At 39.1% G+C, this 13,451-nt stretch overlaps 1 protein-coding gene across 10 annotated transcripts in view; it reads left to right on the top strand.

The window, feature by feature from the left end:
* Positions 1–13,451, top strand: part of LOC112452384 (lachesin-like) — a 198,155-nt gene that overhangs the window by 139,340 nt on the left and 45,364 nt on the right. The gene's annotated exons all lie outside the window — the stretch shown is intronic.

Genomic DNA, 13,451 nt, shown 5'->3' with positions numbered 1-13,451 from the left:
CTCAGTCCGATCGCATCTCCGCAACGACATATACGTATGCAGATAGGTTTGGCGGGGGAAATGTACGGACAAATATTTAATTGTTCGACAAAAACAATTATATTATTTAATCGTGCGCATTACAAATCTCCGCGAAACGGATAAAATGCACCATGCTTAATACAAAACATCAATCCTGCCGTGCATTTATTTATTAATTCTCAAATGAATCAGTCATTTGAGAATTAATGAACAAATGCGCGGTAAAATCTTTAACGCAGATAATCTGAAAGTGATTATATTGTCACCGCCGAGTGGCGTCGTGAATTTCTCCGTGTTTACTCCGACTTCGCCCCAGATAGATTGAAATTCAGGACACTCAGACGGCAATATTTTTCATGTGACAGCCGCACGTGAATCAACTTAAGTTTTTATTAGACTTTCGATAATTATTTTTTTGCGTGTCAGTGTTATCAACTTATGGCTTTTAGATTTTGCTTTCGTGATTAATGTCGCAAATAAGATCTTTATAGAAACTTGCAAAAAAGATATTATCTGTTTCATCGGGTCGACTGTAAGTTCTTTATTGCGCACCCCTATAATGTTTATATCTTACTTTATGAATCTCAGCTTATCTCTGTTACATTAATCCTGGATTCGGATGGATTAATATGATTTCTATTTAATATATAAACATCACAGTATATTCAACCGGTAAAACATTGGAGAGTTCTACACAAATGTACGAAAAGATTTTTAGTACTCATAATCAAGTAATAATTAAAGGGCATATAAGCACTTACTGTTGCATACACTTATTCCGGAATATCACGAGATGATTTCTTCTTCCGCTCTCCGTAATAAATCATAGACGACAGATAACTAATTAACGGAGCCAAAGAAGAAAGTTACGGCATCGTATTCAACATCAAGAGCAGTAAATCGTGGCAATGATAGCCCCGTAAAGCGCGCGGGGCGCGCGTTTATCTAATATCTACATTGTGTCTCCACGCGTGTTACGCCGTTATCGTCTTTGCACATTGAGCGTTAAGCTTCAGGACAGAACAGGGCAAACTGCATACGCGCCATCGGAGAATGCCCAGAGGGTACGACGCTCATGGTAAAGCAATAAAGTGCGATAAACTGTGCAAGTTCCCCACCCACTCGCCGTCGTGCTATTAGCAATGCAATTATCGCCTGCTCCCTGGTAGTTGGGGCATCCGCGGGACGTCCTTTAGGTCTCTCTCTCTCTCTATATCTTTTCTTCATGCCCGGAATAGAATTACGCTATGGAATAGAGTTTCGTTATTTAATAATTCCATACATTATATTGTTCGACGTTCAATAATTCTGTGCTCGGTGTCGCGCTTTTTGTGTTAAACGTCAGTTCTCCGGCCCGCAGTTTTTTTTTTAACCCAGATTGATTGAATTAAATCTCGCGATTTTTTATTCTCCGTTCTGTCGCGCTATTTCGATGAGCGAGAGGTGCGAGAGTGACAGACGTCGTAATTGACCGATGATGCGCTTTTCGAAATGAACCCTTCGCGCTGTACAGTGTTAAAACTATTTTTTTTTGTAGGTACACTTGGCAATGTACTATCGATTTATTGATTAAACGCATTACGTTTCTCCTCTCGCGAGAAATGTGCCAACGTGAAATCTTCAATGGCCGCAACCACCGCGAGTTATTGCGGCCGAGCAAACTCTGCAGGTTTGCTCCATCTGCAGCGTGATTAGTAATACAATTATCTGCTTTCGCGGTGCGCTCTCGGCGTCTATCTCGCGCAAGTAATTCGCACAAGTAGGCGACAATTCTATAATGTAACTTGTTATCGTAAAGTATATACTTCGAGGGGCGCGCCGTTATTGAATCCGCACGTTCGGACTCATAATTGTTAAAGCGCGCGAGTTATGCGCGCCACATGCCAAAATCCCCTGGTGGGCACGTGGCCGCAAGTTAACGCACGGGATACGATAAACTGGGTAACGCAATTGCCGCGTCGCACAATTCTATCTACCAATCTGCGACGCGATCCCGCATCTCATCGAGTTACACTCGCATAAATATTTGGTCGAACGTAAAGGGACATTGCGGCATATTATTCGCGCGTACGTACTTGCACTGAAATTGTCTCGTGAAATCGTTACGCGGATTAACTTAATTGGTTTGAGAGCTGTCATATATTTAAATTCGATACGCCACGAGTAACGTTAAAAATAAATCAGTCGAATTGAACTTCGAATTGCAAGTAATACTGTAAATATATATGAAGTATTATGTACGCGTGATCGCACGGATTATCAATTCCGTGCCCGTATATTTTATACTCTCCGATATAAAACTATCCTATTTCATTTAACGTTTAATCGCGAAATATTTGCCGCAACTTATTGCCAGATAATCATGATAATCTTTTGTTCTCGCGTATGTTTCTCGTATTCAATATAAATAAAATTCATAGCAGCTGTTATAACCGCCTAAACGGTTAATAGTCTAACATTACCTTTTCTACAGAAGCTTCTGATACTATTGCGATATTACGTTAATAATATCTGATTTTCTGATAAAAAATTTCCTGATAACATTCTAGTATGAAAAATCGAACTTTTAAGAAGCTTCTTTTGGGGACACACCTAGAAATCCATTAAGGTGATGTATTTAGTGGCCATGCGAGCGACGCATCGTGGAGAACAATCACGGGGGGAACAAGAAGGCAGGGATACCGCAGAGAAAACACAAGAGGTACATCGATGCAAACAGCGGATTAGCCAGGGGGATTTATATAACGAGGAAAGCTATCTCGGTAAAACTCGGGCGGAAGGCTTTTTGCTCTCGACCCCGGCGCTTCTTAAATATTGTAGAGATTAATCAACTCTCTCACAGCCCTTCGCGGAGTAGGACGCGAAGCAGCGAGCAGCTCCTGCCCCGAGCTGCGAGGAGAGAACGTCCGTCAGCGAGGCGGACAGCCGGGTCCGTAGTACTCCGTAGTAGGCGAGCGCCGGAGGGGGTGGAAGACGCGCCTGCAGGCGGGTGTAAGAGCAGTCGCTTGAAAATTATGCGCATACACGGCACATCTATGAAATATGCACTGGTTACTAAAGATACGCGACGGTCTCCTTCGGCGTGATTCCGACACGGAATTAAAAGGATCCCTCGTTGTTGCTGCTGCTGCTGCTGGTAATGCCGCTGATGTTACCGCTGCGGGAGAACGCGTTTGTGAGAGGCTTAGAGACACTGAAGCAGCAAAATTTCACGCGGTTAATTTCTTAGGGGAATTTTGTCTCGTTTAGCGCTCGTTAAAATATGCAGACATTATTAGAAGTGTTTGCGAAGCGAGTTCTATATCGATTATGCAATAAATTTAAAGAGTAAACTTTCTCTATAAAAGGTAAGTCTTTATGAGATTATATATTTATGATAAATCTGTGTTACATATAATATACTAAATCTGCATTAGAGACTTAACAAATAAAGAAAATGTTTGCGCACATACTTTATCTCTTTTTCTCATGTGAAGCGATCTATATTGAAGCGAATTTCACGTAATTACTTGGAACTGGTAACAATTAGTCAATGCCACCTATACACGCAATTATGTAGTTATTACGAACATTTCAGGAAATATATTTTCGACGTGATTGAAATAATCTAATACTTAATCAATCGTGAGTTATCGCGAATTAAATTTGTCGAGAGCGAGTTTAAACTTCTTATATGTCACCGACGTTCACGAGTGTCACACGTTAATAACGTATGTGCTTTCTCATGTATACTTCTGCATCGTTATAAATCCTTCGCGGTATTCATTTTTAACAACGCAACGAAGTTTACGGTAATTAAACGCCGCGCTTCGTCCTAGCTTTGTGCTCAAAATCCCGTCGCATCCCCGACCTATGTGAATTTTCTTCTGAAAAACAACGATAGACTGTTATACCCTTAATACCAGCGGTATAATAGGTTAAATACAGATATAATTCAGGCGAATCAGAAGGATTGCGAGCTAAGAGCGTACTCTACGTTCTTTGTATCCGTGTATATTGCGCCGCAATGCACCATAGAATAGCCACGACCGACGGCTCCGCACCAGTCATGATTATAAATTGCTCGGAACAGCTTTCGAGCTATTCATTTTACCTTGTCAGCAATTAGCCTCCGCGTAATTCGAATGATTTTGATGAGATAGCATGAGATACCTTCGCAAAGCGAAATGAGGAACCAACCAAGGGATAACGTTATTAAATGGCAAACAATTAAGCCACAAAGAAAAATTACATTTAACTTTGATAAAAATAAAATGTATCTAATATATGCATTTAATGTGAAAGATATTTAAAGATATTTCACTTGCCATTTTATCTTTGTGAGATAATATTAACTTCGCGTGCTTAGAATAAATGGGGCTAATAATTTAGGAGATATAATCCCTGTAATAAATTTTATGCATCTACAGATAGGAGAATGCTACGTGCATTCCAATGAGATATAAATGCATATGCATCACCACACGTTCATAGTATTAATATTTCTCCGAAAAAAAAAAACAAAAATTATACAGGATTATACACTACAAACGTTTCCAATTTTTCTCTCTTATATTTTTGCCGATCTCCTCTACAAATATGAACAGACAAATCACAGTCTCGCATTATGTGGAGCATCATTCGATTATGGTACGCGAGCAATTAACGCACTGCTACAGCCACACGTGTTGCGTAACATGGAATCTTCCGGCGACACAATGCGCCGTCTGATCCGTCAACAAATAACAGGGTGAACAGCACGGGAGAGAGAATCTCGAGATGTCACGATCAGAAACGACAATCTAGCAGTCTAGCTCGTCCGTTGCGACGTCGTGCTGCGCGCCGAGATCGAGTTATCGGACTTCGTATCCACTTTCGGGGACGCATCGGTAACTTTTAACGAGCGCCCAAGTTCGGTCGCGCACACATTTCGACGACAACGACGCGTCTCACGTGCTGCTTTACGTCGTATCTACATGCATACGTACACGGTGTAACTCCCGTTTCAATTCGTAACGTTTAACGCCATCGATATTGCCGCTGATAATAATTTAGATCCTCTTCTATGTTTAACGTTAAAATCCTTTACTGCACGAGAATAATTAGGGACAATTATTTGTAAAAAATAACGAGATATATTGTCTATGTACGAGAGATAATTGAGAAAAGTCCCTGTGACGCAACATTCTGGAATCTGAGAAGATAGTTGTAAGTTGATATATTTATTCGTCTCATTAGTCGCGTCCGTGATTACTTCTCTCCTGATAGAAAATAATAAGGTCCTTAATTAGCAAAACTTCTGACTCTTAAATCATAAAATATTAATGTTAAAACGTGCTTATTAAGCAAGACACCTCGTATATTTTTGCACGTATACATTTGTTCATTAACATTAGATATATGTATACATTATTAAAAGTTAAGAGGATGAAATTTAAACCAATACCATGAGTTAGATTTGTTTTGTTATTTTTAACTACCATGTGCGTCAAAATTTATTGGTTTGAAACAAAATAGGATTATTTTTACTTCATTGGTTTAATCAAATTAACATTGTTTTAGTTAAATTAACTACATATTGAGTAGGAGCAGTGGCGACCTATGGAATAGTTAAAAATTACTCAAAATTGAGTTCAATTTAACCCTATGAATTTAACAGTGTACGTGTATTTATCTAGCGTTTCTGTGTGCATGTATGTACATACTTTGTTTGCTTCGTTTTCAAACGTGTACTCATATGCGCGTGTAGTGCACGTGCTGAAGTTACATTAGGTATATGAGGGTGCTCGTTACGCGTACTAGACAATGTGATTTCCACGTTGTCGAGTCATGCCAAAGTGTCAGTCGCAGTAAGAGACAAGACAAGCTACATCGGCACTTTGTCCAGCTCGAGGCAAAACCAAAGTTTCCTGCTGTACCAGAGGGTATCGACGTGGAGACTCCCTAATGGGATTGTTAAGGATAAATTGAATCCGGAATTTCAAGGAAGTACGTGATTGACAGTTCGATGCCGACATACTGATTCTATTCTTCTGCCCTAGTTTGCGATTGCATGTATGTAAAAAGCAATTAGTAACTTATTAGGAATCGCGATTTAAAATTCTTACGATACAAATAACTGACATTTAATACATTTGACGTTGATGCGCTCTGACGTCTTTAAAAGACGTCTACTGCAAAATGCATTGAGCAACCACTTTAATACTTTCACATTGCCATATTTTGAGATAATTTTTTTTTTTCTAAAATCTATCTGTATTATTTTTTAGTATTAGAGAATAATAAACGAACAAGCTTATTCGACTCGCTTTTTGTAGAATTTGTAGAATCTATTTATTTATTTTGCCGAAATTTTTATAGAATATAAAACTTAATATTTATATAAATATACATAAGGGATGAACATCTCACTGGGCAAGTTTAGTTACAAATATTTAATATTCGAAAAGTTCAAAATTCCAAAATGTAGTATAACTTTTTCTCTAGACGCTCCGTCCGTGTACTCTTAATTTTGCGACTCGTCTCTTGCTGCTTTTCTTTTGTCTCTGACATTTGAGGCTAGCAGCGACGCATTCAGTTGTAAGTGAAATGGCGCGAAAAAAGGTCCAACGAGATGTCTTAGGCTGCGTTCGGAAACGTCACCCGAGTGCACACGAGTAGACTCCCTTCTCTTTCTATCTCAGCGGGTTAGAAGGAGAAGAAAGTATACTTGGGTGACGTTTCCGAACGCAGCCCTACAAATATAAGTCAAGGATTAACCTTTGCCACTGTATAAATATCAAGATAGCATTGACCGAAGTGTGTAAATATTAATCAAAAGAGAAATATCACTTTGACATGTAACTTCATTTATATCACACGCCTTTCAAACGTCTTTTCAACTTGTAACTGAAAGTCGGAATATGAGTGGGACGTTTCAATTAGCGGAAATTGCCTCGGTGAAAAGAAAACCACGAACGCGAAGATGGAAAGTAGAGTCGGCTAAAATGTCCTGTTAGCAAGATTGCGCTTCTTTATTCACTTTCTTTTTGAACCCACCCTCGTGCGGTCATTCAACCGTCGTTACCTCGAAACCTAAGCAAACAGAATCAGCCCGCTTACAGTACGTGGATTAAGCCATTTCGGATGCAACGTACTATGTAAATGACCGAGGGAACTTCCAGCGTAATCGCGCTTCTTCGACTACGGTAATCCCAACTTTTTGCATGCACATTCTCGTCAGATCGCTCTTCGAGATCGCGTGCATGGACTGCCGTCTCTATCGACAGTATCGAGGCATTCCAGGCGAGCTCTCTCTCTCTCTCTCTCTCTCTCTCTCTCTCGCGTGTGTGCGCCAGCGATATCCAAGGAAGTCGAGGAAACACGCTGTCCCTTGGGATCGTGCTTTTTGTCGCGCGGAATGCAATTCGAACGTACTTCCTGTTTACAAGGCACTCGGATGCACGAAGAAGAGCCGGCGCAACGTTCCCCGGCTTTGCACGCTCCGTCGGCGTAATTCAATTAATTTCGTGAAATAGCGGTCTAGCAGTTCCTACCCGACGGCTTCCACTCGGAAGCATAGCTTCCTGCGTTATTCACGATGTGCGCTGGAACTGCTGAACTGATAGGCAGAACCGTACGGCTTCGGCTGAGCTCCAAATTCCGACAATCGGGATCGTTCAACCCCAAATGTGCCAGATGGACGAGTCTGTTCGAGGATGTTTACTTACTTCAAGCGTGACGATGAATTCGGTTACAGTTGTATTTTCGTATTAAAATCGAAGAACGAGAAGAGGAACGTTAATGCCCCGAGATATTCCGTAACCACAAATATTCTGTGACCGCAAACCGAAGAAGGAAACTCTCGATAAAAATTTTATTTATCGAGAGTTTATGAGTCTATCGCGCTGCCGAAAGTATGTCAATGGAATTTTTACAAGTTAATAGAAATTATAATAAAAATCATTAAACTCTAAAAACGTAACTAATCAAGAATCAATTTAAAAAAGGCCATTTAAAGTTCAGACTGGAGGGGATCTTGATAGCCTAATAATAATAATATTCTGTGAAATATGTGGATTTATTGTTCCAACAAAGAAAGGTCGACAAAAAATCGGCGCGCAATTTACTGAGTTTGGAGAAAACATACAAATTTCACAATATATTATTATTAGGCTAAAAGATTCAGCCCGGACCTTAAATGGCAATTTTTCTAATTGATTGTGTCCTGTTTCGCTTATTATTGTAACTAATTAACTTCAATAAAATTAAATAATTGTATAACGAATAATAAAAAACAGACAACAATTATATGATACATTTTAATTAAAATTTGGTAATTGGACAGCGCGCCATAAATATTCAGCCGAAAAAAATATTTATGTACAGCTGTAAATAAATGGTAATATATTAAAATTTAATAATTAAATTAAATTAATAAATAATTAAATTAATGTGAATTAAATGACAGAATTGGTTACGAGAATCAAATACGTGATGTAAAATTTTCGCCTTTATATGATGCACGAATACCTTCATGAAACTGAACAAGAACAAAATAATAATGTTACCATCAAAAAATTACTAATATTACGTTGTGTTTTTATTATTTAGTATTTTTATTATCTAGTCCCTTTAACAGTTAGAATCCGGGATGAAACTACTCAATTGTGACATTGTGATCGTGAAATGTCATCGGCTGGTGAATGCGCATCCTGTTAGCGCTCTCCCGGAGAGACATTTCGATCTGAAGGCCGAAACCGCAGTGGCTTCCTGACCGTAACACGGCGGTTGGTCCTCGCGCACGTTTCTCATGGGTTAATGTCGACGCCATCTGGGACACGTTGACATCCGGACGGCGACATCCTCCCCCAGGAGGTAGCGTCGGCGCTACGTGGACCAGTTTTAATTCATCGAGTTTTACGGTGAAATTGGGTCCTTCAGGAATTTCCAGCGTGTCCCCGTCTTGATTATTGAATGGAGTCACGTGCGGAAATAGCGCTTTCTAGAAAGAGAATATTAGTAGTGGAGTGGTTTCAAATCAGTTTGCCTATAGTTCGCTGATTTATCGAGTTTCATGAGTTCGTCGGAAAACGAAAGGACAAGCACGCGCTCTTTGATTATATAGCTTATTTATCGCCTCTTATTACATTTTTGTCTTTATAACAAACTTCTCGTGTAATTATTTTCGCAAATATGAGAAATATAATGATTTGGCATATTGCGTGTGTTGTTCAACAATTTTATCAATAATTACACGAAATAAATGAATAAAACGAACGTGTCTTTTTGATAATTATTATAATATTTATTTGTGTACGGTTTCCGGGTACAACGTTACTAGTCACTAAACTCACTAACAAGTCAAGTGATCAAGTGATTAGGTGATTGTTCACCTATGTGTTGGGTTATTATAAAATTACCCAAAAACAAAATACATCTTTGCATTTCTGTAAATTGGCGGCGAAAGAACCGTAACCGATGAATTTCCAGATTTCAAACAGTCTAGTAGTCCGGCCAATTAACGTTAGGACAATGCTAGCTTCAATAATAGCGGCACATACTCGTAGCTGCACTCGTAACAGAGTTGCCATTACGTGCAATTGCGTGATCCAGTTATAAAACAGTTAGTAGCACGTGTAGTCCGTTGTCCCAGACTGCGTTTGAGTCGTGCAAGGAGAGTCAATTGCCGGCAAGCCGGAAAATTAATCGCTCGGTTGCCACTTGGAACGGTTTATAACCGTGCTCGGGCTAATCGTACTATCCGTACTACTCCTCGGCTACATCCTGATGCCGACGGCCGGCTGTTGCACCAACCGATACATCGTCTTCCAGCCGGATCGATCCTTGTAATCGTCGAAATGTATTATGTCGGTTTACTGCTATCGAATGCCAAACAGAAACGCGGAAACCTATTCGCGTCGGGCAGCCGGACAATGTCGTGGAGAATGTTACCCCTTTCCGTCACTAAATTTGTTTTAAAAGACCCTTTGTTTAACAATTAAAGCTATTTTTTTACAAATAACAATCGATGATATGAAATTTTATTGATTTTTTCCATGTTTGTCTGGATTATTTGTTATCTTAAATATATTCAGATATATACAATATATCTGGGTAGATATCTGAGTGGCGCAATATGTATGTATACCCTATATCATATGTGCGTTATTTGTGCGATAAGACTACCTTTCGAATAAATATTGAAATTTTATCGTTGGTAAATACACGTTTTAGATATTTATGCGATATGGGCTCATCGATACATTGAGGCTCGCAATGAAAATACGTGTGTATGTATACATATATATATATATATATATATATATATATATAAAACAATATATTTGCAGTTTCTGATTTTGTTTGTCCAAAGTATGAGATAAATAAATTTTATCGGCATATTTTCATATTACAAATAGTCCATCGCCGTCGCGTTTTTTGTCTTCACATATTTTATTTACTCGTGGCGTTCTCAAAGTGAAGAGTGATGATAAGGAGGATTTTAAATCATCCTGAAAGCATGCTGTCGTAAAGCATCGCGCTCTAGCACGCGTCAATTTGCAGTGTCGAGTAAAACCACACCGTCCTTTACCGTTTGCATTTCGGTGATGGATTGCAAACATTCGTGATAAGCAAACATGGTTTCCGTTAGCGTGATGCATTACAGACCGTTGACAAACGTCTGTGGATACACACAATTTCGTATAATTATAATTATATACAAATGTGTCGCACTTTATGAGCTCGATGCAAAGTTCAAGGAAAACGATTTGCGATATTTTTTATAGCGTTAATTGCTCAATTTTATTTTACGATGCGATGTCGGATGACGTCAAAGAGACTATTAGTTAGTGCCAATTACTTTCGCGTCATGTTGTAATTAAGTGTCTTTGTCTGCAATTAGTTGTTCAACATTTTGGATATTACAGAGGCGATATTTATTTGTTAACGCTTTTGCGCTAGAAGGTCTATTCTTGACTAAGAAAGGGTCCAGTCACTTTTCTCATTTTATTTCTATAAAAATTACTTTGTAAAGTATAAAAATGATTACAATGATATAAATGATAGTGTAAATGAGGAGACTGAGCAGTTATTCGAACTTGTACGAAATTGTATAATTAATAAAATTAAATAGCGAGGATACATGTAGAAACATTGACTTCAAATTAGCAATTGCGTTCTATATCTTGAACCGAATAATTACAAATTAAACTACGCTCAGTTAAGTGCAACTTAAGTTATTTAATCTGTTCATTTTTAGTATTGGCATGCTATAGATTCGTTTTCTTTGTCACTTTGGCTATTCAAAAGAATCCAATATTTACGCAGTTCTAATATTCGCACAGGTAATATTTCCATTCAAAGTCCGCACACATCAACGCAAATGTGCGTCGAGGAGTACGGCCTATTTTATAATCCCGGTATCCGGCGCAATTTTCTCGTCTGACTATTTCGTTACACACAGTTTCATCACGACCCGTCGTCTTCGTCTGGCCTGGCCACTTGAGAGCCTTTCATATCCCTTCTATCTGTACCTTTCACCCTCCGCAGGGTCCGCCTTCTCACCTTTTCCCGTGCCCATGTCTGTCGTTCCGCTCGCACCGCTCGCACCGCCGCACCGCCGCACCGCATAGGATCGTAAAAGGCCGGAATTTCTGTTCAAACATCTGCAAAGCCGCGCTCCGGGGCATCTGAGCCCCTCTAAAGCTTCATACAAATTCATGACGGAGCACCGGGACCGCGCTCGCGCGCCCGCACTATCCTCCAAGTTTTCGGCAGGGTAGGTACATATGCATGCATGTGCATACGTATCCAGAGCTCCGGTATAGTTCGTAATATTATTTAATACCCTTTGCGTGCCCGCGCGTCATCGCTGGTATAGTGACGTGGTAAAATTTCACGGATTAGTTTCGTCGTTTTATTAATACGTGTCATATCGTCGTTTCCCGCGCGACCGCTTCCGGTATTTCGCGCTGCACCGCGGCCAAGAGAAACGTTAGTTGGCCGCGGTCGATGGTTGAGCGTCAAGGGGCGAACTGTGGAATGGAAAGATGTTGAATAAAGATAAATCGCGATGAATGGACATGTTAAGGCTGACTTATGAGCCGATTACCGAAGAGAATGCAAATGTGGATAAATGCAACTTGCAAGTGTAATCTCGTTGCATTGAAAATAAAATTACATTTCTACATGTGTAAATGTGATATCGATGTTTGGAACAGGTATATTAAGCTATTTAAACCAAATTATCGGAAAACAAAAAATTGTATATAGAATTAATTTGCTAATTATTTGCTATTTTTTGTGTTCTGATAATTTGGCTTTGATAGCTTAATATACCTGTTCGGAACATAGGTACATTAATTAGAATAATTAACTTTTCATAATTTTTTTGTCAATCGGGATCTTTAATAGTAGCAAATATTACAAATAGAGTGAAAATATATATAGAAATAAAATAAAATACTCTTCTCTTTAGCAGCAACACATACATATATCTGTATACATGTTAAAATCAGCTTCAGAAATTGCCATAATTATAGAACTAATCTAGTACACCATGAATATTTATGTCCTTAATATTCTGATGTTGTATCATGAGAGATTCTAAAATACCTATACGTAGAGAAGTGACGAACAAAAAGTACGTATGGAGCGGTCTTAGAGATGCATATTTATCTTACTTTAACAATTTTTGCCGGTTTCTTCTCTTAACCTATTAGTTTTGTAACAAAGTACATTTAAATGAATGATTTATCGACAATATCATATTTTCAACTTTATCATCATGGGCTGCATGAATGTCCATTATATTTTATGTATGTACAATCAGCCGTGCATTCGAATATTCAAAGCATTCTTTTGCTGTCCGCGCGTCCACTTTTATCATGTATTATTAATTCCTTTGACAGTTTTGTCATACACATTGGCGTATATTATTCCACAAAGCTCGACAATTTCGACAGATTTCAGTTTTCGTCGAACCTTGCGCGCTGCAAAAAATATTTTTCAGATATCCTCTTATAATTAAAATCGGCAAGAGTCCACATATTTATATATCTCTCGCATACGATGCCACTCCGTCTCTGTAGGCGAGCTTTTATACGGCCGAGTGAAAGTTTCATTGCGAATCGTCCTTAAAAATAACTATCAGTGTTTGCTCAATCCGATGTATCGATTTGCATTCGGGCTTTGAGCTACCCGCTATCTAAATATTCCCGGACTCGTCGAAGAACGGCGGAATACATTAATATCGGATGAGTTGATGGCGAAATGAACTTGTATCGAAAGGACCGGTGTGCCACCACGATCAAAAACTCATTGCAAATATTTTATCCGACATATTGCATCCGAGGGATCTAAAAGAGGCTTGCTTGAGGCGTATCAATCGATTAATGTTTTATTCTAGACTCTGCATTTGGTGAACTACAGAATCGTCATCGGCATTTGATGACTTCTTCCCTCGCCAC

Source organism: Temnothorax curvispinosus, unplaced genomic scaffold (genome assembly GCF_003070985.1).
Source record: "Temnothorax curvispinosus isolate PA1 unplaced genomic scaffold, ASM307098v1 QBEX01003329.1, whole genome shotgun sequence".
Lineage (NCBI taxonomy): Eukaryota > Metazoa > Arthropoda > Insecta > Hymenoptera > Formicidae > Temnothorax > Temnothorax curvispinosus.
Note: the sequence above shows the minus strand (reverse complement) of the source record. Positions and strands in the feature narration are given on the sequence as shown.